A 26,446-nucleotide genomic window follows, 5' to 3' on the forward strand; every position below is an offset into this window, starting at 1 on the left:
CCCCTTGCATTTTGGCATGCTGGATTTGCCATTTGCCCTCCCTAGTCTTCTGGGGCCAGCATTGCGGGCTGGGCGCAAATGGGTGCATGGCTGTGCTACTGGCAGTGTTGCTGCTGTGTGATGCAATCTGGCCATTTGTTAGAATTGCTTGGATTGTGCATGTTGCATTGTGGTACCTGTAGTCATGTTTGGAGTTACTACTGTATGTGTTGATCAGCTTCTCCATCCAGGAATGTTTGACATGTGCATGCTTCCTAGGCTGTACTGTGACGTTGATGTGGGAGGTGGTCAGGCTCGACTTGTGCATTCGCTTGTCATGCCATGCTTTGTGTAGTTATTCCAATCCCCGTACCCCATTTGGTTGGGTGCTTTGCAGCGCATGCTTGCAGGCAATTTTACTCAACCACTATCCACATCTATTGTCCTCTGTGCCTCTCCATATACCCTGGCAGTGTGCTGTTCCGTAGGACCATGGAATTGTGGCTGGAACCAAGGTAGCAGGCACAACAGTGGGTGATGTACAGGTTGGGGTCGCAGGTCACCTGCACATTCAGGGAGTGGTAGTGCTTCTGGTTACGGTTACGGTACAGTTACGGTACACTGCTTTGTGGGCCTGGGGGCCCACCAATGCAACAGGGGTACAGTCCAGGACTGCAATCACATTTGGCATTTGAACAACGGCATAGAACTGTACCTTCATGGCATTGACCTGGGGTGGTAGGCAGTGAGATGTGGCGTTGCACTTGCTGCGGGAGGGATCACCTGTGGATTTATTTCTGACACCTGTGTTCATTTACCTCCATCTGAAGGCTGGGGATAATTGCACTGTGTTTTCAGACTTGTGAAGCGTCAGTGATTGCGCTTCGTGTTGTGGGCGTCGATTCATCCGGCTGTAATAGCGCCAGCTGATTTTACAGTCAGCATTATTTGTGCCTGCTCGTGATCTGGCGGAGGTATTGGTGGCGCTAATTCCGTTACCGCCACTTTTATGGCTTACCACCCAACTCATAATGAGGCCCTCTGACTGATTTTCCCAGCTGTAGGCAAGTGGGCCGTCAACATCATTTTGTAAGCGCCCCCATGAGCTTCCACAGATCTTCAGACGGCCCTGGCTGGGATGGCAGTCTGAATAACAATGATGGTGGTGGTACTGATGGAGACCGGTGCTTGACTTCACAGATGAAGCCAAGGTCATTTTTGGGTCCGGCTGTACTGGACTGGTCAGTAGATGGTGCAGGGTGATGGTGGCAGGTCTTGAAAGCTGGCTTTTCCTTTGGGTGACTTCTTTGGCCTGCATGAAGGCAGACGCAGGCTTCAAGACGCAGACAGTATTTCCCCAAACCATGCCACGAGGACCAAAACGATAATGGCAAAGCTGCACTCTTGCAAGACACAGTTGTGAGGTTCTCCAGTAAAGTTCCTCTTCCAAGCGCTTTTGCACAGCCTCCAGCCCATACCAGGAATTTAGGGCTGTGACCGCCCTCTGAAACTCGATCCCATTTGTGTTTTCATTCCAATGTTTTGGTCCCGGCCTCCAGGCCTCTTGAAATCCAGTAGACCTCTCACCAAGCGGGTAATCCACATATATCCAGTCAGACAGGGACTGTGTCAGGGCCTTTCAACATTTTTAAATGAAACACAGCTAAATATTAATTTCTCTATTTTCGTCTGGAGCTTAAAATCGTTTTGCAGCACTCGCATTACAAGCTGCATTTTCACTTCCCACAGAATATACAGAAGTGTTATCACCTCATTGCCTTCTAACAACGGTTCCTCCACATCAGCCCCTTGCTGACAAAGAAGGGTTTAGAGCTTTTCAGTGGGAATTTAGTGTTTATGCTCCCTGCTGGCTGGCCATCTCATGATAATCGGTGGCGATTAACCTCATCTTTGTCTCCATTATAATGTATGCACCCCATGGGTGCCTCAGACTGTTTTCGCTCTCAACAGGGGGCCCCAACCATTATGTTAAAATGGGCCCCCACGCAACTTCAGTCAGGCCAGCCACTCGCCTGCAGAAAAGGGTACACATCGGAATTCCAACCCTTTCTGACATGTGAGGATCACGTCCCACAGCATGAGGGTCGGGTATGGATTTGTGTATGCATAATCTACCAATGTATTTGAAAGTCACAGAAACGTTAAGATACCCTCCGTTTAGGAGTTTCCTTGCAATAGCGGTCCAGTGTTAAGGGCTCGCACGGGGCGGAGTGGAGCATATGCACTGCAGCGTGAGAATGGGCAGTGTGGGTGCATTGCCAGAAGCCGGCAGTGAGCAGAGCTGGCATGGCTCTGCGCTGTGAAGAACTGGCCCTGGTGGGCAGGGTGAGCTGCTGGCACTGGTGAGAAGTGTGAGGAAGCATTAGATCCCTATTTATTTTAACCCAGTCCCTCTCACGGGTTCAAATCCACCCCCTTCCTCCATCCAGGCCCTTACAGGTGATTCGGTTTGCAGTGATTGCTGTACAAGCAAATACACCCACTCTCTGGGTTGGCCACCGTAGGTCACATTTCATGAAAGCGGGACACAGGCTTCTCTGCAGTGCTGAGACCATTCTAAAGGGGCCATACCCCTAGACCGCTAAAAATGATGTGGGGTTATGTGGGAGCACCTTTCAGACCCGTATATTCTATTGGAATCGCACCGGAACCTGGCGGCATGAACATTCCCTGCTTTAAGTGGGGCAGGCCCAGGGCCCCAGTCCCCGGCAGGGTTTCCAATTCAGCCTTAAGGAAAGGCTCTGAAGGGTCCACAGGCAGACTCCCTCCTGCTAACCCCCACCTACTCTCCCGACACCTGCCTCCGCAGCTGCAGAATTACCATGACACCCCTGGAAGCATTCAATGAGACACACCATGTACACGAGCACCTCACAGGTCACTGGCTCACTGTGATTACAAAGCGTCATCTTTCTGTGATAGGCCGGAATGATGGAGGGCGGACTGTGCCATGCATGTTTCCCAGAGATCACTGCAGCGGGTACATACACCTTTGGCCTTTCTTACTACTATGAGAAATTCAGACCTGGTCTGCAGACGGAACTGCAATGCCCTGACCTATGTAGCCCATGTTGACTTCTTTTCATTCGATTTTTGTTTTACTTAATTATTTTTATTTTAGATTTATTTCAATACTGATTAATTATAATATATTTATTTAACAGACGTTTTATATTATTGTCTCCCCTCCATGACAAGACTATTTTCTAATAGATCGAGAACTCTGCCACATCTGTTAGGCCTCTGCTATCATTGTATAGGTCACACCTCTTTCAAATTCCTGAGTTCCCCGTTTGTTAGGCCGTGTTCTATACTTCTCAGGTTGTGCCCCAAAATATTGTTAGGAGACTCATTAAGACACCCTCTTTCGATTTCTCATCCATCCCACTTAAAGCACTGGCTGAATTAAAGGATTGCAGCGGCTCAATAGGTTCATCGAATTAAGCTATTGTTAGAGTTTAGGAGGTGGCCAAATCCAGTCCACAAGCGCGGCAGGTTTTTAGGATAAGACATAACTAAGTAATACATTTTCATATAGTGTCTTACTCGGGTTGGGCCGGTATAGCCACAGATGCAAGCCCAATAGAGAGGCCTGTATAGCCACAAAAGCGAGCCCAACCGAGAGGCCGGTATAGCCACAAATGCGAGCCCAACCGAGAGGCTGGTATAGCCACAAAAGTGAGCCCAACCGAGAGGCCGGTATAGCCACAGAAGCGAGCCCAACAGAGAGCAACAGCCGGGTTCGGATATTTCCCTGGAGTTTCCTCTCAACATGGCAGTGATGGATCAGAGAATCGAGGATACGGAATCCCACCATCGTTCCCATGACCATGATCGAGTCGCTTGGATGCCGTTATTTCAGTGAAGAAAGTGCTGCCCAGTCAGAGAAGAGAGTGTGTTAGTGCCGTGGAATGAGTGCACAAAATTTTGCGAAAGGGCAAAGGCCTGTAAGCTAGGGGAGCTGACCCCCGGGACACTGAGGGGGGAACGAGGGAGAGAGGCGAAAGAAAGACATACTACCCCCCCTTTTCTCTGCTCCTGCTGTCTCTCAGGCAGTGCCTGACACAATGGGCTGTGGAAAGAAGCCAAAAGGTGCTAAGGTTCAGTGGGCATCTGCACTATACCCCCAGTGTCCCTTCCCCTATTCAGAGGGGAAGAGAAGAACTAGACAAAAAGAAGGGGTGAGTTAGGAAGCCACACACCTAGGTGTGAGGTGGCTGTCAGCCCCGGCCGGCCAGTTGGTGCCCAGAGCCAGCAGACAAATGCACGGCCCCAGGCCATATGTTTGCTATATGAGCAGGGCTGCTGAAGTAGCTCTGCAGAAATAACACTCCGTTCGGAATGCAACAGTATTCTGCATTCTCAGAACACCATTTCATTTGCCCAGATCCCACCCACCCATGGAAAAGGTACATTTGGGCACTCACAGGACAACGGACGCTGTCTGAAAGTCGTGGAACAGAGATGGCAGCATGGGCCTGGAAGGAAACTGCCATCAAGTACAGGAGTGCTGCACCAGCCAATTCACAGGTCCCAGATACACGGACCAGGGAGCTCACGCTGCAGGCGCCTTGTGAGCAAGCAAGGTAACTTCCAGTTCCTGGCCCAAATGCCCAAAAGTACAGAAAGAGAAGACACTGCACACCTGTTTGTGTGGGAATATCCATAATGCTCAGTTATGTGTTGTAAAGTGTCTTTTGCTCTTGAGGGGAATTCTACCTCGTAGAATTCCACTCTTTCTCTGTGTCATGTTTACTTCTGTTCAGAGGGGAGATTCCATGAGGAGTCGTTAGAAGCTGTAGTGAAGAGGTGCTGTGTAGGCTGAATACTGCTGGCTCAGGCTGGTTACCAATAAAGGATCTTCACTCACCTGCAGTGTATGCTTCCTTATTACACTGGCGACGAGAGTAACCAGCCTCTGACCCACGTTGCCTTGCAGCCGCCAGCAGTTGCCTACATTCCTCTTTTTGCCTTGGGAGAGTGCCTGCTCCGGAGGAGGAGCAGGGGGCCGTGTGGAGGTGAGCACGCCCGCCGACGCTGTCCGCGTCGAGTCACCTGTCCGGAATCAGCTGGGAGCAGCAGCATTTCCCAGCCCCAGCCTTCACAGTTCGTCCGTGGGCTGCAGCGCCCGTTGTCCCGTGGAAGGGAGGCCCTCCCCGCATGTCGGCACCAGGACAGCCGACGTGCTTCCAGCCTGCGCTACCCAGCCGGGGTTGAGCGCGGTGCCTTCTCGGACAGCAGGTGAGAGGGGAAGGGATCCCTGTTTTCCGGCGTGTGTCCGCCCTGTGCGGCGAGCGGGACTAGGGATCAGGGCGAGCCCGTGTCTGCCGCCCTGTTCCCTTAGTGGATATTGACGCCTGCTGGAGGAGGGCGGGATTAAACGCAAGACGTCTCCCTTCTATTTCCTGTCTCAGGGGCGTTCCCTCTAGCCACTCAGAGGAGAATTAAACCTGTGAGGGTCTTCCAAGTGTTTCGTGACTGTAACCTGGCCACATCTCTGTCCTTGCTCTAGGCACGTTGTATTGTACAGTGACACTCCAGCATTGGTTGCTCTGCCAGGCATGCGAGGAGGTTGCATAGAGGATACTAGTTCAGTACAAAGTTGCACTGTGCATATTTGGTTCATCACAAGTCTGTCTGACTCCTCCCTCCTCAGCATGCAGCACAATAATGCACGTCCGCCACCTGCATTCTTGGCCAGTCTGGGGGAGCTGCCTATTGTGTGGGACTTGTGGTTGGACACCTTCAAAGTGTACCTCAGAGCCGCGGGTGGTGCCAAGTTCATGGATGATGAGATGGAGGCGGCATTGCTCAATTGCTTGGGAACTGAGGGCCTCAGGGGTATGCTTCCTTATTACATTATGTTTATTAGTATTATCTACAATAAAAAAGCCACTGCCTTTTTTATTGCCAACACAAAACAAGTTTCAGGGTGATGTTTTATGTATTTACTGTTATAGGATAAGTACAAACAGATGTTATGTCCTGGCGGTTCCTCAGCTTATTGTTATACAGAGCACATAGTGCTGTCTCAAAGTGCCCAGAAGACCCTCAGTGCACTACAGCCCTGACAGAGACTGCAGAGCAGCAGCACAGTCCTTTCACTTGAGCGGAGGGATTCAACAGCCTTGAGAAGTGTCCATGACCTGAGTTGACCCTTCCAGTCTGTGCGCTAGCTCCCATTGACCAGAGCACTGCAGCAGCATTGAGAAGCTCAGGGCCTGCTCAAGATAAATGCCTGCTTTGCCGGCGACCGGCTGCAGCTTTAGAGGCTTGTCCTCTGCCCAGGGGGGTCTCACATTCCTGTGGCGTACGGGTGCTAGCTCCGCCCACCCTGGAAGAATCTTCCCCGGAGCCCAAACTGCTGGAGGGGGTCTTAGTCTCAAGCTAGGCTGGACACTGCTCCAAAACGTACCGCACATAGCGCTCAGTGGGACGAAAAGCAGCTACAATTGCTTGATCCGAATGCAAGAACATTAGCCTGTGCTTTCAGGGGTCAAGTCCTAAAACAAAAGTGGGGGGACTCATTAACATATGCAATGGGATGTGACGTCACCAGAAAGTAGCATATCAGGGTGAAATATGCACATTTCATTCAATCGGCTTTGCATAATGATGGCTATAAGATCCTCTCTGCACCCAGAACCAGCCGTCCCACCGAAGGGTGTAGACTTGATCTCCCCGGAGCCGACCCCTGCCTCTGTTATTCCAACGCAGGACTACTCCTCCTTTGAACGCCTTGTCTGCAGGCACTCTATCTCTCCAGGCCCCTCTCTCACTGTGGCCACTATCTACAGGCCGCCTGGCCACGTTGCTTTGAGGTATTCGACCATCTGTACAGGGAGTGTGTATGCTCGCCTCGGCTTTTTGATTTTTTGATAATGAAAATTAATGATGGGAGAGCAACCTCCGCAAAATGTGTGAGGCCATTCCGCACACATTTTTTCTGCTCACCACACAACATGCATAGTCATGTGTACTCCGCGAGGACACAGCCTACAGGCGCCGTCCTCCCCTGTCATATTCAGATGGAACGTGACAGCTATGGGTACATCAAAGCATCTCAAGAAAGGGAAAGGCACGCCTTCCTCCAGCGTGATTAAAATATCAAAGGCTCAATGGATCTGCTTTCCCATTGTTAAGTTCGGCTGGTGGCAGTGCATACTAATGAGAGATAATTGAGGCAAGTGTGGAAGGGGCTTGGTTGCCATACAGACAACAGGAAAGCGGGGCCAAGACCCCTTTGGTATGCAATCTGTCCTCTTGAATCTAGTTCCCACCCCTCTGTATGAAAGGCAGTCAATGGAATGTCTGGGTCAAAGCAGTTAGCATACCCCTGCAGAGCGGACCCCTTTCTGAAAGGAGAAGTATGTGATTTGAGGGAGACAGGAAGTCTACTCATGTCATAAACTTCAAGGGGGCCTGTGCTTTAATCAAGAGTCACAGAGGGCTCAGTTAACCAGAGAGACACTTTGATCTGCACCAGACAAGAAGATGGGTGGAATTTAGGTATATGTTTTCACACCTTACCTTTCCTGTTGCACAGCACTCTGGTCCTGACCTCATGGATTGTTGGTGGGGACCAAGGATTGGTTCATTAAGGTAGGTTTAGCATGCAGCAATTACTGGGGCCCGCAGATCATCTGATGATTTTGAAAGGAGTAAGAGGAAGGACTCATTTGGACCCTGGCTGAAAGAACCGTCTGCCTGACATCTTCGGCCAGTGAAGGAAGGCCAGGATTTCCAAGAGGGAAGTAAGATCCCTCCCATAAACATCTCCTAGGCAGCAGAGGGCGATACCAAACTCAGAGGACCCATCCAGCAGCTCCAGAACCGGTACCCAGCAAGGACACAGCATGCCCTGCTAAGTTCTGTCAGCAAGCTTCCTAGGTGGGAAGCGCCGGAGAGTATCTAAACTAAGGACAAGGCCTTTGTCTGCAAACACTCTTCTAAGATTTGGGCCATCCGGCTTGAAAGGACTACACAAGCCCTGTGTAGAAGCTAGGAGGAGTGCCATCCAAGCATCAACCAGCGTCCATCTTTTAAGGTCATTTTCGAGACAGTCAAGTCCTTGAACCGCGACCGGCTGCACAGCTGACTGTTGACACGCCACAGTCACAAGAGCCATCCGAGACACTACAGTCACAAGAGCCATCCGAGATGCCCCAACCAGCATTCCAGATCCTCCAACCAGCACAGAGACAGCGATTCTTGACCGTGAGCCACCGTGTAGGCCAGCCTGCAGCCGTCCATCCAGCCTCTCTTGCCGAACTGCCTGCCGTCTAATACCGGCAGCTGTCTCCCGTCTCGAACTCTGTCTTAGGAACTGCCAAGCACCCTGGAACTGCCTCAATGCTGTCGAGCATCAACAACCTCTTAAGCACCAGGTACATTGTGGTTCTGCCCCCCTGGTCCTTCTCTGAATGCCACTAGAGACAGTTACGACCCTTTGCCCCTTGGTGCTAAAACTTGATTATTTTACCAACTACCCTCCTATCAGTATCCAGAGTGCATGCCTTTCCTTTGTGAAACCGCCTGTCCTCTGTGTTCCTTTACATGGTGGGTTGTATTTTGTTGCGTGAAAGAACTGCCTGGTGTAGTATTAATAAAGTTTATATTTGTATACAACCTTGACTGGACAGTCCCTTTTATCATTGGGTAATAATTGTATTTTTGCTGTGTTGCAACTAACCAACAATCTACGACCTTGCAAAGATAGACCCGCCGTTCCATCCACGTTACCAAAATTGGACAAGAGGGTTTATAATTGACTTGTGTTCCGATTTGTTCGGATCCCTTCTGTTGTACTAGAGGTGAAGGGTTGATTGTTGGTTTAGAAACAGATATTCATCCCTGGACCACTGGTGACCCGGAAGTTGATTTGTCACAGTCGCCCTCTTCCTCTCTAAGTGGAATGACCTCTCCTCCTCCCTCCTTGACTCTAACTCTGAACCTCTCCTCAGAGACCTGAACATCCACCTGGAAGCTACTAGCCCCTCTCCAGGGGTTGGTCTCTCTCCCTCTCTGTCAGTTGAGGTGTTTGCCGCTACTCTCTCTCCTCCTCCTACACCTTTGGCTGACTCAGACTCTGACACAGCCCTCTCTAATCTTCATCTTTCTATCTCTAACACTCTTGATGTCTTGATGGGCAGCTGAGTGGAAATGGCGGCCATCAGGCGCACCCTCTGACAAACTGCTGCTTGCTCCAAAGGCAGTACCGACCCTCTGTCCTCTCTAAGAAGAGAGCAGACATCCAAGCCCACGTCTCTGAGGCCACTAACAACTCGGCTTACCTTTTCAAAATCTGCAAGGAGCTGGCCAATCCTGTTCCCTCCCAGGCCCTCTGCACAGACCTGGCTTCTCATTTCACCTCTAAAAGGTAAGACATCCTGTACACACTCTCTTCTTCTACCACCTTTTCCTCCTCCTCTACCACCCATTGCCTGTATGTGGCCGCACCTCCTCCTTTCCCCTGTTTACCCCTGACGGCGTTTCTAGACAAGTCCGATCTATGAAAGTCTTGTCAAAGCAGGTTCTCCCCTGCACATCCAGAACCATCAAGTACCACATCGACACCCTTGCTCCAGCCTTGCCTGATATCTGCAATCATTCCTTTGCCACTGGAACCTTCACCTCCCTCCTTAAGCACTCCCTTGTGCACCCGCTACTAAGGAAGCCATCTGCTGATCCTTCCTCTCCTGCTATCGCTGGTTCTCCACCACTCCTTTCCTAGGCAAACTCCTGGAAAAGCAGGCCATCTCCCAGCATAATCTGCATACTGAATCTGTTTGTTGTCTCCACGACCACCAGTCTGACTTTAGAGCTGCCACAAGCACGGAAACTGCTCTCTTGAACACCTGTGAAGACTTGCCCTGTAATCTTGACTCTAATCTTCCTTCTGTCTTCATTCTCCTTGATCTATCCTCTGCTTTTGACACAGACAACAATGCCATCCTGCTCAATCACCTCTGTGACAACCTGGGTATCAATGGTCAGGCCCTGGCCTGGTTGACCTACTTTCTCACTGACCACTGGGGCAACTGGGGTCTTTCCTCTCTTCTATAGCTCTCTCTACTGGTGCTGTTCTGCAAGGGTCTAACCATTGTCCATAGCTTTTCAACCACTACCTGGCACCTCTTGCCCACTGCATTGTTACATTCTGCTCTAACTTCCAATGTTATGCAGATGATGCTCAGCTCTCCTTCAGGCTCCCCTCAGCCATCTCTGCTCCTTCTCTCATACCAGACTGGCCGCAATTCAGGAATGGTGTGCCACCAATGAGCTCTGCCTTAATGCCAGTAAGACTGAGATGCTCCTCATTGGGACACTTGCTCCCTCCTTTCCTCTCTCTCTGGCCGCCCACCCTGCACCCTCTTCCTACTCCTTCCTGTGAGGCTAAGCATGTTGGTATCATCTTCGACGCCACTGTCTCCTGCTCTCCTCATATCTCCGACATCTCTACGAAGTTCCATTATAAGCTGCACCTCCTCAGAGATATTCTGCCTTTTCTCACTTTCCCCCCAGAAGGTCACTGTCTCTGGAAACCTGGTCCTCTCTAGGCTGGATTACTGCAAGAGCCTCTTTCTAAATCTGCCTGTCTCCACTCTTCGACCTTTACAACTTATCCAGAATAGGACTGCAAGACTTGTCCTTGGCCTCATGCCCAGGGATCGTATCTCTACGATTTAAAATGTCTTCACTGGCTCCATGTGGCTGCAAGAATCAAGTTCAAAACCATTTGCTTCTGTGGCACTGCACTACCTCCAACTTTCTCTTCCTAAACATTTTCCTTCTCAATCTCTCCACTCATCCACCTCCAACTCTCTGAGGGTCAGTCGCTTCTCCAAGCAGAGAGCGGGGGGCAGATCTCTTTCCTCAGCTGGAGCCTCCCCCTGAAACAGCCTCCCTGCCTCTCTCAAACTTGAGCAGACCCACCTGTGGGTTCGGGAACCAACTCAAGACCTTCCTTTTCGCTTCTGCTTTCTCTCTTCCTCTCCCTTGCTGATGTCCCTGACTGCTCCGCGCACTAGTCACCTGGCCTCCCACTAAACTCGGACCCAGGCTCCTGCATGACCAGGTCCCTTGCACTGCCTGCGGGCTCTCGAGAACTTAAGGGCCTGTATCGTTAACTCTACAGTCCCTTATCTCGCTGCACTTATGAGCCACCCTGCGGCTGCACTTATTGGATACCTGCACTTCTCCCCTGCCCCCAGCACTTATTGAGCTACCTGCACTTCTCCCCCCCTGCAAACCCACATCCCCAGCACTTGCGCGATCTGAATGACACAAGGCCTAGTAAGATCGTTGTTTTGTCCTCCTTCTGTTTCCCCCTCCTTGTCTTGTTGCGCCTAGAATCACATGTCTGCAGGTGCGTTATAAATGACATATCATATCATAACCATACAAATTGCAAAGGACGAACAGCATTTGTCTTTCATTAAATCAACACACACACACAAAACCAAGAGAGGATATTTTCTTCTAATAGTGTATGAAAATGTTAAAAGGTGTGGATGTTTTGAACTCCAAGAATCAATACCAATGCTTGCCCGGGAACAAGCAGTCCTGAAATGTGACATTTCCACTTTAGTTTGTTATTTTTCATCAGGTTTTATGGTGCATTGGCGACGGTGGTCGAATCCCCAGGTCGGTATAGATTTTTTTTAAAAGACAGAGTTTCTCATTTTACACATGGCCTCTAAAATACCCAGGGTTGATGGGCGGCGTCTGCCTTCTGAAAAAAAGGCAGATGCCATCCACCCTGCGGTATCCTTGTCTTCAGCCTTGCGTGTATTATAAGCGGCAGAAGGATAGCTCAGGGACAACACGTTTGTCTTGTTTGAAAGAAAGACACCAGCATAACACAGGTTCGAATCCCGAAGCCTGCTTATTCATCTCATAAATTAACAAATATAATTATAGGAAACTTTTGTGTAGCTGTTTCTTTACACTCCTGCGTTGTTTATTACGGATGTTGATGTTAATACTTACAAATTTGATAAAGTACAATTGAGTGACATTGTTCTGTAACGAAAAGATTGTATTTGTACAACAATCGATTTGGGCGGCATGTGCCTGCTGATATCACACCTGCGGCCTAGGCTGCAATCTAGCCCTGCTAAGGTGTATTTTACAAAGTGCGGTCCGAACGCTCAGCCGGGCTACCAATAGGTGAGCTATCCAGCAAATGGAGGCCGACCTAAACCTCGTTCCAACATCCTGGTCTCACACCTGCTGCTCCTACTTTTTTTTATTTCAGGGCTCAGTGAAAATAGATTATAAACTGAAATGTTTTTAATTGAGTAGTGATATATAGCGACTGGTCCGTTTTAAAATAAATAAAAAACACTTAAATATAGTTTCTTTATGTTGATCATAATCAGAAAGTGGGTGCACCTTTTACTGCCGAGGTTGCTCCACGTCTAATTTTAAACCCTGCTCTACTGAAGTCAGTCCTCGCTAACCTGCATCCATGGAATGGATTGTTAAAATGAGAGGAGGCGCGCGCGCGCGCGCGCGTGCGTGTGGTCCATATTTCAGCAGGAATCGAACGTGAATGGAAAAGCGAGCCCGAAAGGCAGACAATGGAAGCTGGCTCTCTTGGGAAGAGGGGCGCATTTACTAACAGTCGCAGCTCTTTCCCGCGGGCCCCTGGGAGCTCCCGTTCTGCGAAATCACTGCAAGTGATCCACCGCTGATGTAAACGTGCCATCCCTCGTGATATAGTGCTGGAAATGGACACAATTTACTGGGGGAACTCCACCCACCCCCTCCCATTGGCGTGCAGGGAGGGTGAGGGGCGAGTGGCGTGGGCGGGACAGGACTGTCAATGTGGGGGGTGGTGGGGTTTGGAAACTAAGTTTCGAATGATGTGCGTGCCCTGAATGAAGGAGAGTGGCTGCTTTGCATAAAAACAAAGTGCATTTTGGGAACATAAGAATGACCACCAATGCATCAAAATGCCTGTGCTAGTAACTCCAACGTGCATTCCTTCCGAGAATGCAATGCACACTTGGAACAGTGCTCCTTTCCTCTGTCAGAACAGGCCCCTGGCAGTAAAGTGTGGGCAAAGTGTGGGCAAAGCAGGAGCTTTCTACATGCAGCCTTGGACGGTGTCATTGTTTCAGTTTGGGCTGTTGAGCAAAGGAGGACTTTCAGATGCAGTGTGTGAAGACATGCTCAGCTGCACGCATTGACACAGCGTTCAGGAGACGGGTGAGAGAGCTTCCTCAACGTGGGCGGGTTTGGGCCTTGTGTCTACATGGAACTGCACTCCCTCTTGTTCCGGCCCAATTCCTCCCCTGTTGATAGTGCCAGTTAAATGAATGAAACACACCTTGCTACCTCTCTGCACACGAGGAATGCAACCTCGTTAAAGGGACCGTGCTGCCCCCCCAACCCCCGCCGCAGAGCTATACCCCATCTAAATCACACTATCACTCACTGTAGCGACCCTGCAGAACCATGGAAAGTTCAAAGGGGGCGCTATTGTATTGCAATGCAGAAATGTAAGTGCATGCACGGAGGGGATAGCGGGCGTGTACTCTTTGCGAGGGGCAGTACTGGTACCTCACTAGATCATTTCTACTTCCAAATCAACAGGACTCTTTGATAGAGCGTACACCCCCCCAGTTGTTAATGTATAGTTTATACTTGAGGAGGGCTGTTTTCAGGGCACAGGCTCTACCAGCAGCGGCACCCAGGGGAACTGAGACACAGGGATATAACGTGAGTGGCCCAGGATCGCACCGTTTGGATAAGCGAGTGAAGCCGGGATTGTAACAGCAAAGCTGCACAGTTTACCCCGGTCTTTTTTAAGGACAGACCCAGTATTTACCCGCAGCGATGCAGCGCTTGCAAGGGGGAAGTGTCAGACATGTTTGACAGCAGGACATCACTCCACGAGAGGTTTCGGGCACTCATTGCAAGGCTGTCATTTAAGGGCCAGTCATGGGTCAGTACTAGTACTGCAATCCGGGGCTCAACGAAACCTACATTTCGGGGGTTCTCACCCTTCAAATGTTGGGCGAGGCGCTGACTTCAGAGACGGTGGGAGAGGCAAACTTATTTGTGTAGGGGGCATCCAACTCCTTCACGCCCTCTAATGAGACTATTCTAGTGTAGCTTCCATTTTACAAACTCTGAAAGCACCTGCTTGACTGCTGTGAGGCGGAACGGTCTCCCGTGCCCTCCCTACTTTACCAACCACTCCCCAGGCATGCAAGTGCTAACCCCACATCACAATTGCCTAAAAATGCATGCCCATGAATGCAGGTGCTAACAATGAAATGCGTTATGTTAGCAATTGCCGAGCCTTTGTTAACTGCGAAGCCCAGGTGCCGTTTAACATGTGTGTCGTGCTCTGTAGGCCAGCCATGTCGACTCACCATAGCGCGACGTCTTGTCGGGGGCCGAAGCCCGGTCAGCTCGATGGTATTGCACCTCTGACTGCAATACTGTGAATGGAAGAGTGTATACCAAGGCAAGGAATCGGCTCAAACATCCAAACATGCGCCGTGTAAGGGTGCTGGCACAGATGGATGCTGTGCCTTCTGCCCCTCTGCGGGGCTGCAAAACTCTTTAGATGCCCCACAATGTCGCGGGTGTTTGGGCTTCACCCGTCCCCCCACCTCTGCTCCTGACAGCAGAGGTGAGCCGGTCTATGGTAGGGCTGGGACAGAGTCGGTCACGTGTCAGGCTGTGGCTGCCACTGCCCCAGCCCCACCGGCCTGTCATGCAGATTCCCTGTAAGGGCTCCCCACTGGGGGTAGGAGAACGGGGGCAAATCACCCAACTATTTGCAGACAGTTATAAACAGCGCTGTGGAGGGGGCACCCCGCGGCTAAAAGCGTGGGCCAGTACCCTGGGGGAGGGCAAAGAGGACAAAGGGGAAGGGGGCACAAGACATGCAGCAAAGTACAGCATACAGACACACGGGGTAGCCCCAACCTCCCCCTTTCCCCCTGTCACACGGGGGCCAGGCAGTATGAGGCACTTAGCAGGGTGCCACACACAGGAGTTCAGGGAGGCAGGAAGCGCGCAGATGTGCCACAATGAGCACTACAAGGTGCTAACTGCCCCCAATAAGCAGACATGGCCCAAGGCATTTCGTTTAGGATATAAGGAGCCGCCCGAGCAGCAGAAAGTACAGCCCTTTGGTACTGTGCTCAGAGCACCACACGTAGTCTGCATGCGCAGAATACTTTCCTTGTTCCCAAAAACCCACCCACCCAAGAAAAGGGGGAGAGAGAGAGAGAAGAAAAGAAAATACAGGGTAACGAACAGGGCCCACGTCTGCGTGAGATGAAGAAGGTGCCGGGCCAGAGGGCACAACCCTGGACCTCATGCCCAAACGTGTGCATTATGGTGATCATGATGTTGTGTATTATTTGTGATGTGCAATAAAAACCACAGCCTTCCATTGCCAAACACACAATGTTTCAATGGTCACTGGGAAAATTCAATGCGGGACAGTCATTAACCTCTTGGGTCCACAGGTTACCTATATGTGTGAGCCCAGCCCACCATGAGTGGGTTACCCCAGGGTTCCACTCTATCCACGTGAGCATTAGCTCCTCCTTCTTCCCTTCATCATCTATAATGGTCTTCATCCCTCCCTCGCCTCAGGTCGCCACGCCGAGCGCGCCCCAGTACCACCACAAAACCTGGATAGTTCCGCTGCCAAGTCTTTCCGCCACACTCCCTTTTGCTCCATGGCCACCAGCACAACCAGGGATGTCTTTTGGGGTTTGCCAGGGGTCACAGCTGCGACCCCAGAGGTCTCCCTTGCTATCCCTGTGGTCTCCCTTGCTAACCTTAAAAAGAGCCATGTGGCTCTTTGTTTCTGGAATGGCTGGCTTTCGTGTTCAGGCCTCTTAAAAAAATAGGGGGTTCCACTAGGGTAACACTTTGAGCAGTGACCCTAAATAGGAAAGAATAAGAATAACAAATAATGTGTCTTTCTGGAATTCTGTACAATAATTGCTAGACTCCTTAAACGTTTATTTCAGGCACGCTTCAGGGGGTGAGTCACTGGTTTAGTCTCTTCTTAAACACCTCAAATTCACAATCCAGACAAAAACCTCCAAAAAGTATTTAGAGTAGAATAAGCATCAATTTCGGACTATGTATTTTGCTTTTCGCAAGTTGCAGTTATAGCATGTTTTTTTTCTGCCGTTGTCTCTGTTACCATCATCTCAAGACATTACGTCTCGGTGACCTCGGTCACTTGACAAAATCCTTGTGCCTCAAAGATTTTGTACAGTGTAGAAATGTTTGCCCATAGCACAGAAAGTGGCCCTTGATTCCATTTTGCCACAATGAATGCGTTGTTGTAACGGGTCTATCTTTCCGATCTCTGTGGCATGCTGTTCAGGATGTTTGTTTGCATGTATGAGGTAATGAGTGCCCAGAGAATGGGATGCCGTGTGAGTGTGCTGCTTTCCCTGCGCTACTGTAAATTCTTTTTTTTTTTTAGATTTGTAAAGCGCACTTGCAGCCCAGAGGCATTGAGGCGCTGTTGCAAGAAAGTGTCATAGTTACAAGTAAAACGCTTTGCTCATGGTTACAGTGAGCGTATAACCTTACAGTGTAAACGTAGCTGGTTACATGGGGAGGTTGCAGTATCATTAAATCAAGGTGATAGTTACCCACAGAAATAGTAGCATACAACACAGACAAAATCTAAGCAGCGGGCAGGGACCCCGTTATACAAACAGCAGAGTTTGTATACCTCTCCGGAACGCTACGTGTGAATCTATGCTTCTGAGGTTGGGAGGTAGGGAGTTCCAGTGGGTCGTGGCCATGACAGGGAAGCTGGATCCTCCTGCGTGACCCCTCAATGTCTTGAGAGTAGTGATTCGGTTGGTGTATGCAGTTCTGGTGGGTCTGCCTGTGATAGGTACAGGTGGGCAGAGTTGTGGATACATTTGTGCGTGAGGGCGAGAGTTTTAAAGATGATCCGTTCTTTGATGGGAAGCCAGTGAACTTGTTTACTGGCCCCTGAGATGTGATCCCTTTTGGAGATGCCAGTGGCGGTCCTAAGGGCATTATTTTGGATGGTTTGGAGCTTATTGATATTTTTTGCGGAGGTGCCTGCTAGGAGGGCGTTTCAATAATCAAGCCTAGACCCGATAATGGCTTTTTAATACACAGTTATGAATCCTCCCATTCAGTGGAGGCAATGGAAAAACTTAGGTGCGGGATCCCACAAGGTCCTGGTGGGGGTGGAGTTTGGGGCGGGGGGACGTTTCCCGGGGAGGCAGGGTTTGGGGGGCACAGTTGGCAGTTGACCTCCGATCGAAGGAAATGTCCAAAACAATAGTTTAAAACAACGCAATTTCTTTCATGCTGCTTCTTTTCTAAACTATATATCAATTCCACTTTAAACTACTTCCATGGTAATGGTGATGAGTTACTTCACTATGCTGATGATAGTTTTGACCAGTGTTGCTGAGTAAATATTATTTAAAATACACAATTTTCATCCCATTTTATAAAAATAAAAAAACCTTGGGTACTATTGAAACAAGGTTGTTTCTGTTCGCCATAAGCAATGTTTTCTTTTACTTGAAGCACACCCGGCAAAGCGCCTGCAGCTCCCCTCTGAAAGCAGTTGGTGGCTGCATCATGTGGGATAGTTTCAATGTTAACAGGGGTATTTATTTATTCATGCAATGTTTGTCGGATACCTGTATATTTATTTATTTATTTATGCAATGTTTGTCGGATACAAATATCCGACAAACATTGCACAAATAATTAAATAAACTGAGTCGTGCCCGAGGACTGTAACTTCCTCTAATGACCCCTTGCATGGGGTCACCAGAGGAAGTTACAATTTGCGTGTCCTGCAGCTGTGACCAGTATCAAAGTCCTGCTGTGTACACATCGGGGGGCAGAACCAGCAGAGCAGTCAGGGCGGCAATGAGTTGCTCCACCTTCCTACTCTTTTTGTTCTCGAAGTAACCCAGCAGAGTGCATGGGTTTGGGGTTTGCGGCGGCTGACTTTGACTGGATCCCGAGATCCGGCTACACATCTGGTACCAGATCTCGGATCCGGCAAGAGCCGGCCCAATAACCAGCACCGCTTCCAATGGTATGTCTTTTGCCAATCTCTGAAGCCTGAAAAGTAGATGCACGCAGGCTTGACATGTGGCCAACTTTGCACCAGCCCTGTAGATCAACTGGCCTGCTGTTAAATCTCAGGTTACCAGTTTAATGGTATCCACTACAGAGTGTAATTTGCTTTCTGACTTTGAGAACATCCAGACATGTGATTGCTCATTTTACGCTAGTCGCTATAGATGCTGCGATGTTTCTGTGATCTGCAGGTTGCAGGTTTGAATCCCGGCAAGGCCAACTCAGGCTTTCAATCTTCTGAGGTTGGTAAATGAGTACCAACACAGATTGGGTGATATTGTATGTATATTTGTTCTATATAAAGCGCATAAGCGTAAGTGCTATATAATAACACATTATTTGGTAATATGGGCCTATACACACTGATATTAACGATACATATGGGGGATCCATTCTTGTATGAAATGTGTAATATCGTGACCATGTTTTACGTAGTGTACTTACGAAAAATGCCATGTCATGCCATTTGCTGTTTTGTCAAAGGGTGAAAGGTCATGTTCCATCGACTTCCCACGGGGTCAAATCACATCATTTCAGGTGATGTTGATGGCCTCAGAGGTCAAGGGTCGTGTGATGTCACTTCTGCTACCCTTTTGGTAATATGACGTCCTTCAACACTCCCTTTAAACCCGACCTAGTCTCTCAGCTGTTCCAGGGAAACAGTGAAAGTAAACCAGGGCACGTTATGTTTCCACCTTCAACCTGGCATCGGGTGCACATTAGTCGCGTGTCTGCAGCAGCAGTCCAGCCGGCATTTCAACCCTCCCCTTGGTCCCTCTCTGCTCCGAACATCGACGGAACAGCCAGGGCTTCAGTGCCTAAAATCGCGGCCACTCCTACGAAAAGCTGTCCTCTGCAGACGGCAGACCCCACGTGGAGGCAGGCGCCGCCTGGCGGCGAGGACCTCCCCGGATAAACCCTGCCAGCGCGAGTCCAGCCCGCCACCAAGACGCCATGCTGCTGCGCCCACAGGGACCCGTGCAACCGCCCAACGTGAACAAGCAAGCCCTCCTCCTCCTCCGCCGCCAGGGACCAGAGCCACAAGGGGGCGCTGTCCCTGGGCTGTTGCTGCGGCGCAGAGAAGTGAGCGACTCGCGAAGTCGGCAAGAGAGCTCCGGGCCGTATCAGTAACAGTTGGACTTAGTCAAAGATCAGAATCCCGTCAGGCGAGACTCCGCCTTTCATCCTTCTAAATCTGTATTAATTCAGCATTCCTGGTTTGGGGATATTGACGCATTTTATCCGAAACAAAAGTACACATCTTATGGCGCAAAAAGTGGCAAATATTTCAGTCGTGCCATGATTACGGGGGGGGGGGGCGAGTATCCCGTATGTGGAAAACGACTGCTCGCGCGAGCACCCAGGTCTAATGCAGACACTCGGGTGCATACACTTTAGGGGCAGACAGAACCGGGCTTCAGTGTACAGAGCAGCAGGCGTGCCACTCCCACGCCACACCTACACATGGGGGGCGGGGAGGAGGGGTCGATCGGTCTATTACAAGAACATAGAAGGGGCGGGGCATTGACGTTTTAACGTTACAGGAATTGCGTGCTGTTTTTTATGCATAGCACGCAGTTTTGAAGAGCCGTAAATAGCAAGTGTTCCAATGACCCAATGTAATGGTACTCGATGCGTGAGGACGGAAGGATGAAAGGCGGAGTCGAACCACTGACATGAACCGCAATGCATTGAGCGCCTTGATGAAGAGGGCACTTTGAAGCAGAAGTACTCCTCAGCAGGGTGCGGATATCTCATTTGAACCGCGCAGGCAGCGCTCGTCTAATAAAGCACCTTGCGTGTTTACGCTCCCGCCAGTAATTGGTCCAGCACTGAGCGCGGGGTTTCTATAGGTTTGAAAAGTACATGTAGTTCTCTTCGGACCAACTTTAAATGTACAGCGTCCCTCTGCATGCAGCGTTATCGTGAATTTATGCGTTTATGGGTGCATGCAAAACCAGGTTCCGAGCATAAAAATGCTCCTCCACAGAGCTGCTATACATTTCCTGCACAGATCTACTATACATTTCCTGCACAGATCTGCTATACCTTTCCTCCAGAGATCTACTATACATTTCCTCCACAGATCTGCTATACATTTCCTCCACAGATCTGCTATACATTTCCTGCACAGAGCTGCAGTACATTTCTGCCACGAAGCTGCTATACATTTCCTCCTACAGAGCTGCAGTGCATTTCCCTCTACAGAGCTGCTACACATTTCCGGCACATAACTGCTATGCATTTCCCTCTACAGAGATGCAGTACATTTCCCCCACAAAGCTGCTACACATTTCCGGCACAGAACTGCTATACATTTCCTCCGCAGAGCTGCAATATATTCCATGCAAAGAGCTTCTATACATTTCCTGCACAGAGCTGCAGTACATTTCCTGCACTGGTCTGCTATACCTTTCCTCCACAGATCTGCTATACATTTCCTCCACAGATCTACTATACATTTCCTCCACAGATCTGCTATACATTTCATGCACAGAGCTGCAGTACATTTCTGCCACGAAGCTGCTATACATTTCCTCCTACAGAGCTGCGGTGCATTTCCCCTCTACAGAGCTGCTACACATTTCCGGCACAGAACTGCTATGCATTTCCCTCTACAGAGATGGAGTACATTTCCCCCACAAAGCTGCTACACATTTCCGGCACAGAACTGCTATACATTTCCTCCCCAGAGCTGCAATATATTCCATGCAAAGAGCTTCTATACATTTCCTCCGCAGAGCTGCTATACTTTTCCTCCACAAAACTGATATTAATTTCCTCCATAGAGCTGCATTACTTTTCCTGCCCAGAACTGCTATACATTTTCCCCACAGAGCTGCTATACATTTCCTCCACAGAACTGCAACAGATTTCCTGCACAGAGCTGAAATCCTTTCATGCACAGAGCTGCAATACATTTCCTGCACAGAGCCCGTATAAATTTCCCCCACAGAGCTCCGATACATTTCCCCCACAGAGCTCGATACATTTCCTGCACAGGGCTACAATACACTTCCTGCACAGGGCTGCAATATATTTCCTGCACAGGGCTGCTATACATTTCTTGCACAGAAGAGCTATACATTCCCCCCACAGAGCTGCAATACTTTTGATAGAAGAGGCCCGGGAGCTGCTATGCTTTCATACAGCAGTCGTTTTTTTGTTTTTTTCCGTTCTTCTATAGATGTAATTAGCTACCAGTACTCCACAGAGAAGCTGTACCTCTGATAAAAAAAAAAAATAGTTCTTCCCAGCGGAGCTGCTATACTTTTCATAGAATAGTTCCAGTACTTTTCCGCAGGATTGTAATGCCTTTTTCTAGACTAGTACCAATATCTATAATCAAGGGGACTGTATCTATAATCAAGGGGACTGTATCTATAATCAAGGGGACTATAATATACATAGGCCAGTAGCTCTCTGCAGAGAAGCCACACTTTTCATAGAATAGTACCAATACTTCTATGCAAGGATGAAATACTTTCGATAGACTGGTACCAGTACCTCTCATTAAGGGGAGTGTCGTTTATATATGACAGTGCCAGTAGCTCTCTGCCTTGATGACACACTTGTGAAAGAACAGTACCAGTACTTCTCCACATGTTTGTAATACTTCTGAAGGAACAGTACCCCTACTTCCTCGCACATGTGCTATCATTTTGCTAGAATAGTTCCAGTACTTACTCCTCGGAGATGCAATACTTTCCTTAGTACAGTACCAGTACTTCCCTTCACTGGCACGATCCTTTTGCTGGAACAGTACCAGTCCTCTCTGCAGAGAGCGCATACCCGTTTGTTTAAGCAGCCCTTCTATGCTGGCTGCCAGCAGTTGTAAGAGAGCGCGGGCGCCCTGCCCCGCAGCACACTTATGCTTTTAAGAAGGCAGTGCCCCTCTGCAGGCCCGTCACGCGGCACTGCCAGGCTCGGACTGGCCTATAGGGCAATGCCCGAACCAAAAACGTAAAATGCGAGTGTGGGCCAGTTTATTTGGTCAGTGCGGGCCAGTTTGATAAGTTACTTCACCATGCGGCTAGTAGTTGACCAGTCTTACTGAATGAATATCCTTGAAAATGCACACTTTGAATCCCATTTTATCAAAAGCTCCCCCCCCCCCCCTACAAACAGCCTGTCACAAAAAGAAAGGAATTGCCATTTGCAACTCTGGGCCACCTTTTCATTAGTGTCCGAGACAATGTATTCCCCAGTGCGGCCCTGGTGAGAACTAGGTGTTGGGGGTCTCTTGCAGGCTCTCTGGTTTACAATGTGTCCCCCAGTTTAAGTTTCGAGAAGCATGTGTGATAAAATGAGTAGATCACTCGACTGATCCCAGGCGCTGCCTTGCAAATGATGGACTTTATTTAATGTAATGCCTTCACCAAGGAACCGCCCCCTTTCGACGCTTAATGACTGCTTTGTGTGTTTCCCAACAGCGTGATAACCGAATTTCTTGTGTGTCAATTAACGCACAAACAAGTGAGAACAGGAAAGGAAGCACCCAGGCCGCCTCGTTGCCTGCGCCAACGGAAGCTGTGTGAGTAGTTGTGCCAGTTCGAGCCATGGTGCCCCTTCCACGGGCTCGGGATACACCAGTAAGAGCTGTGGGCGCCATGAGGACCCACTGACCGGCCTCTCTTCCTCCACACCCTGGACCCGTTCCTCTAGCGTCACTCTGCCAGCCCTTCCATAATCACACCCTGCCTGCTGCCCCTCAGAGCCACTTTCCCAAAGGGGTGCACGCCGCCCTGAATGGCACCTTCACCCAATGCCGGCCTTTTCGCCAGCAGCATTGTGTATGCTGGCACGCGTGTGGGGAAGAAGTGAAACTGCCCTGGAGGGTATCGAGGTGCCAGTGCCCCCCACCCCCTCCACCCTCTCAGCCCCCTTTACTGTTCAGTAGCGTGCCGTGAGTGAGAACGTCTGCCAAACCCCATCCCTTCCCCAGCTGTGCCCCTGCAAACCTACAAATGCCCTCTGGCCACTTACCGGCAGCGCGCTCAGTCTCCCTCCCCGGTGTGCAGGGTCAGTAATCCCAGAGCAGCCAGGGGGTCCCGAGCCGCCTCATGCCAGGCACCACTGGGGCACCCCGTCTCCTGTCACGGGGCGCGTCTTTTTCCACACTGCAGGGTGCACAGGCTTCCCCCTACAAGGTGCTCGGATTCGCCGCTCGTGGGTGTCCAGCGCGCCCCCTCCGGGTACCCCGCCTTTCTCTTCAGTTTCCCCTTCTCAAGGCGCAGCAGGTGCTTGGGAAGGGGTTGCCAGATTCTGGGAGCTAGACTCTGGTGCTGGTGGCTCTACGGGTGCTCCAGGGTGACTGCTTGCATTCTGCTGCTCCTGGGGGATCCGCGGGGCGCGCAGGGTACTGCTTGCTCTGTGGTGCTCTTGGGGATCCCCCGAGAAATCCGTGGGGGCGCTCAGTGTCCTGCTTGCTATGCGGTGCTGGCGCTCCTGGGGTGTGGAAGCTCTTTGGATGCGCCCAGACTGCTGGTTGTTCTAAGGTGCAACAGGGCTGCTGGGTGCCCCACGGATGCACCCAGATGGCGCTAAGGTGCTGTGAGGTCCAGGATGCTCCAGGGGTGCTAGGAGAGGTGTGGGTGCTCGCGGGTTGCCTGTTGGTCTGAGCTGGAATATCCGCGGTGATGATGAAAGTTCTGTGATGCTCCTGGGCTACCAGGGCACTCCCGGGGCTGGACGATTTGAGGATGCTTTAGGGTGCTGGGAGCGCTCCTTGTGCTGGGTGCTGCAGCCCAGCAGGTCCCCGGTCCTCTCTGCTGCAGGCCCTCTAGAGCGGGGGTGCTCTTTCGCGTGGAGCCGGAGCTGCTCTGAACTTGCAGCAGTCCCAGCCCCGGACCAGCTCCGTCCCTGACGTCACGACTCAGGGCTGCCTCTGCGGCCGGCGCGGGGCGCGAGCACTTAAAGGGTCCGCGTGCAGGATCCACCCGTCTGCAGCACCACCTCTCGCTGCAGCGTCAGAACCCCTCGCTGTCCGCTTACTCCGGAGAGGAGGGTCCCGCGAGGCTGCATTTCAAGTTCTCTGTCAAAGGTGAAGGCTCGTCCCCAACTCCCCTCTGTGCTGTTTATACGCCCACACTGCCACAGATCCAAATGCCTGTCTCTGATGTGTTGGTCTGTGCCACACAATGAAACTCGTATGCGTCGTGCAAAATGCCATCAGGATATTGTGCCACTGTGTTGCTCACTTTTTAATCTTGCTAGATAGCTCACAGGGAAAATCCAATTGACTGATCGTGTTCCTGTGGTCAGGGAGCATGGCCTAGCAATCCAGGGCAATGTGCGATCGGGAGTTGGTCTTTAAATCCAAGGGGGATTTGGGGAGCTTCCAAATAGGTCATTATAAAGCCCCCATCCCCACACACCCACGTCCTAATCGAATGCCAAACTAGGGGTTTAAGAAAGCACCTTATTCACCATTTGGTAGCGGGGCTGAAAGCTCAGGCAGATAGGGGGGATATGGCTCACATCACAGTGCATAGATTCTACCTCAATAAACACACAGCCTTTTAGCAGGTTCTTTTGAATAGATGACCCTATAGCCTGTTGGGAGATGTAGTCCAAAGTATGTGACGAGGCACGGCTGCAGGCCCAATCGTCTAAGGGATTCAGAACAAGCCAGTGAAAACGTCAGGCCTTCCCTTCTGCCTTCTCAGGGCCTCTGCAAGACTTTCTAATTAATTGCACAGTAACACTACAGCCAATGCGCGGAAGCAATAAGCACCCAAAGAAAGATGGCACAAGCAGCACCCGAGGCTCTTGATAGGACCAGCCCACTTCTCAGGGACATGCGCTGAATGAAGCTCGCCAGTCACAGGGCGGGCAGTGAGGTACACATCTCTCTCCTAGGGACCAAGCGGCACCAGAACTTCACCTGCTGGACACTGTCCAGACACCAGGGCATTCTTGGCCACGAAGTTGAGCAACCATGCATCACCCAATTGCCAGGGTGAGAGAAGACCTCCTCGGGCACCGGCAAAGAGACACCATAATCCCGTGCATTTAAGGCGAGTGTGAGTGGTTTCAAACCAGCACTCCACCTAAGTCAATGCCTAGCGTGAGATGCCCAGCTGGACCACTTATTTATATATTTTGATGTCAAAAGTTCTTTTATTTCTGGACGATGTTCCCTTATATAACACCCCTCACTTTGAATCCCCCCCGTCTCACTGAACCAAGAAGTAGGTTTGTTTTGCAAAGTTAAAATATTTATTTGATGAATTAAACAATATACATATCACACTTTTATGAATATGAACAATATCTAGATATCACACTTATTAATATTTATACACTAATCAGCAATGGGTGATATCACAACAATCAACAATCTCTTTAATCAATAGGAGAATGGGTGAGAAGAATCATGTAAATAATGTAGCAGAGAATAACTGTGTGTGGGTTCAATGAAATGCAATGACATGAATTAATGCAGAACAGAAATAAAACTTGATATGGATTCAATCAAAGGCAATGTAATCGCTCTCTTCCCCTGTTACTACTCATTATTTTAAATACAGAAAAGCTCTGAAACATGCTCTCCAGTCACATGGTCAGATGAAAATAGATACTGAGTTGAGCTGTATCGAGACCAAGAGACCAAGTATGCCTGTACTCCCTTTTATTCTCTGGCACAAAGGAACATTTCTAAGGCCAGGTTCAAAGGCTAGTTGACTGGCAGACGGTAAGAGTGATGATAGATGGCAGGCTAATTAGGTGGGAAGCTATGGTCATGGCCAGCACGTGGGTGCCAGCCTGCGTGCTGCTAGCTTGTGTGGAATATTACAGAGGGGTACAAGGGTGCCAACCAATTATAGAGGGTCACGTAATAGAGAGCCCTATAGTTTATGTAACTAATAGGACATCATGTATTTGATGAGGTTCATAGTGACTTGCACTAGAGGAGGGCTTAGTTTCCCACCAGATGTTAGCGACCCAATTACTTTCCCTGACAAGAATGGAACGTATACCTAGATGTTCCCTCTAAGCCTATCACTTTCCCAAGTAGGTTCTTGTAGTTTGCCACGTAGATTGACGTCAATGATGATGAGGTTTTTCTATATAAACTGTATTTTTTTATGAAACTTGCTGAGTGAGAAGATCGAGAGTATGTTTGTTGATGTTTGTTATACTCCTTTTTTCCCCCTATAGTGACGTCTACCCTTGGTTCCTCATGAGGATTCGGCATCACGGATAAGACTGAACACATCAAGTCCCCCAGTGAGCTGTCCTATTGCGGGTACAGACTCATTCTGTTACCAGAAAACGGATTCCCTCCACTAACTGTGACACT

General features: G+C 49.9%; 1 protein-coding gene across 9 annotated transcripts in view; it reads right to left on the bottom strand.

Moving 5' to 3' along the window:
* The window catches only part of MEGF11 (multiple EGF like domains 11), a 2,301,522-nt gene extending 2,277,273 nt beyond the window's left edge, over positions 1 to 24,249 (bottom strand). For 7 of the 9 annotated variants that reach the window (XM_069624261.1, XM_069624259.1, XM_069624260.1 and 4 more), the window contains exon 1: positions 23,128 to 24,249. The gene's annotated coding sequence lies outside the window, so the exon portion shown is untranslated. The remainder of the gene's footprint in view (positions 1 to 23,127) is intronic. The other 2 variants (XM_069624264.1, XM_069624262.1) reach the window with 1 other exon arrangement.
* Positions 24,250 to 26,446: the final 2,197 nt, after the last annotated feature.

Source organism: Ambystoma mexicanum, chromosome 11, assembly GCF_040938575.1.
Source record: "Ambystoma mexicanum isolate Mex_15411 chromosome 11, UKY_AmexF1_1, whole genome shotgun sequence".
Taxonomy (NCBI): domain Eukaryota; kingdom Metazoa; phylum Chordata; class Amphibia; order Caudata; family Ambystomatidae; genus Ambystoma; species Ambystoma mexicanum.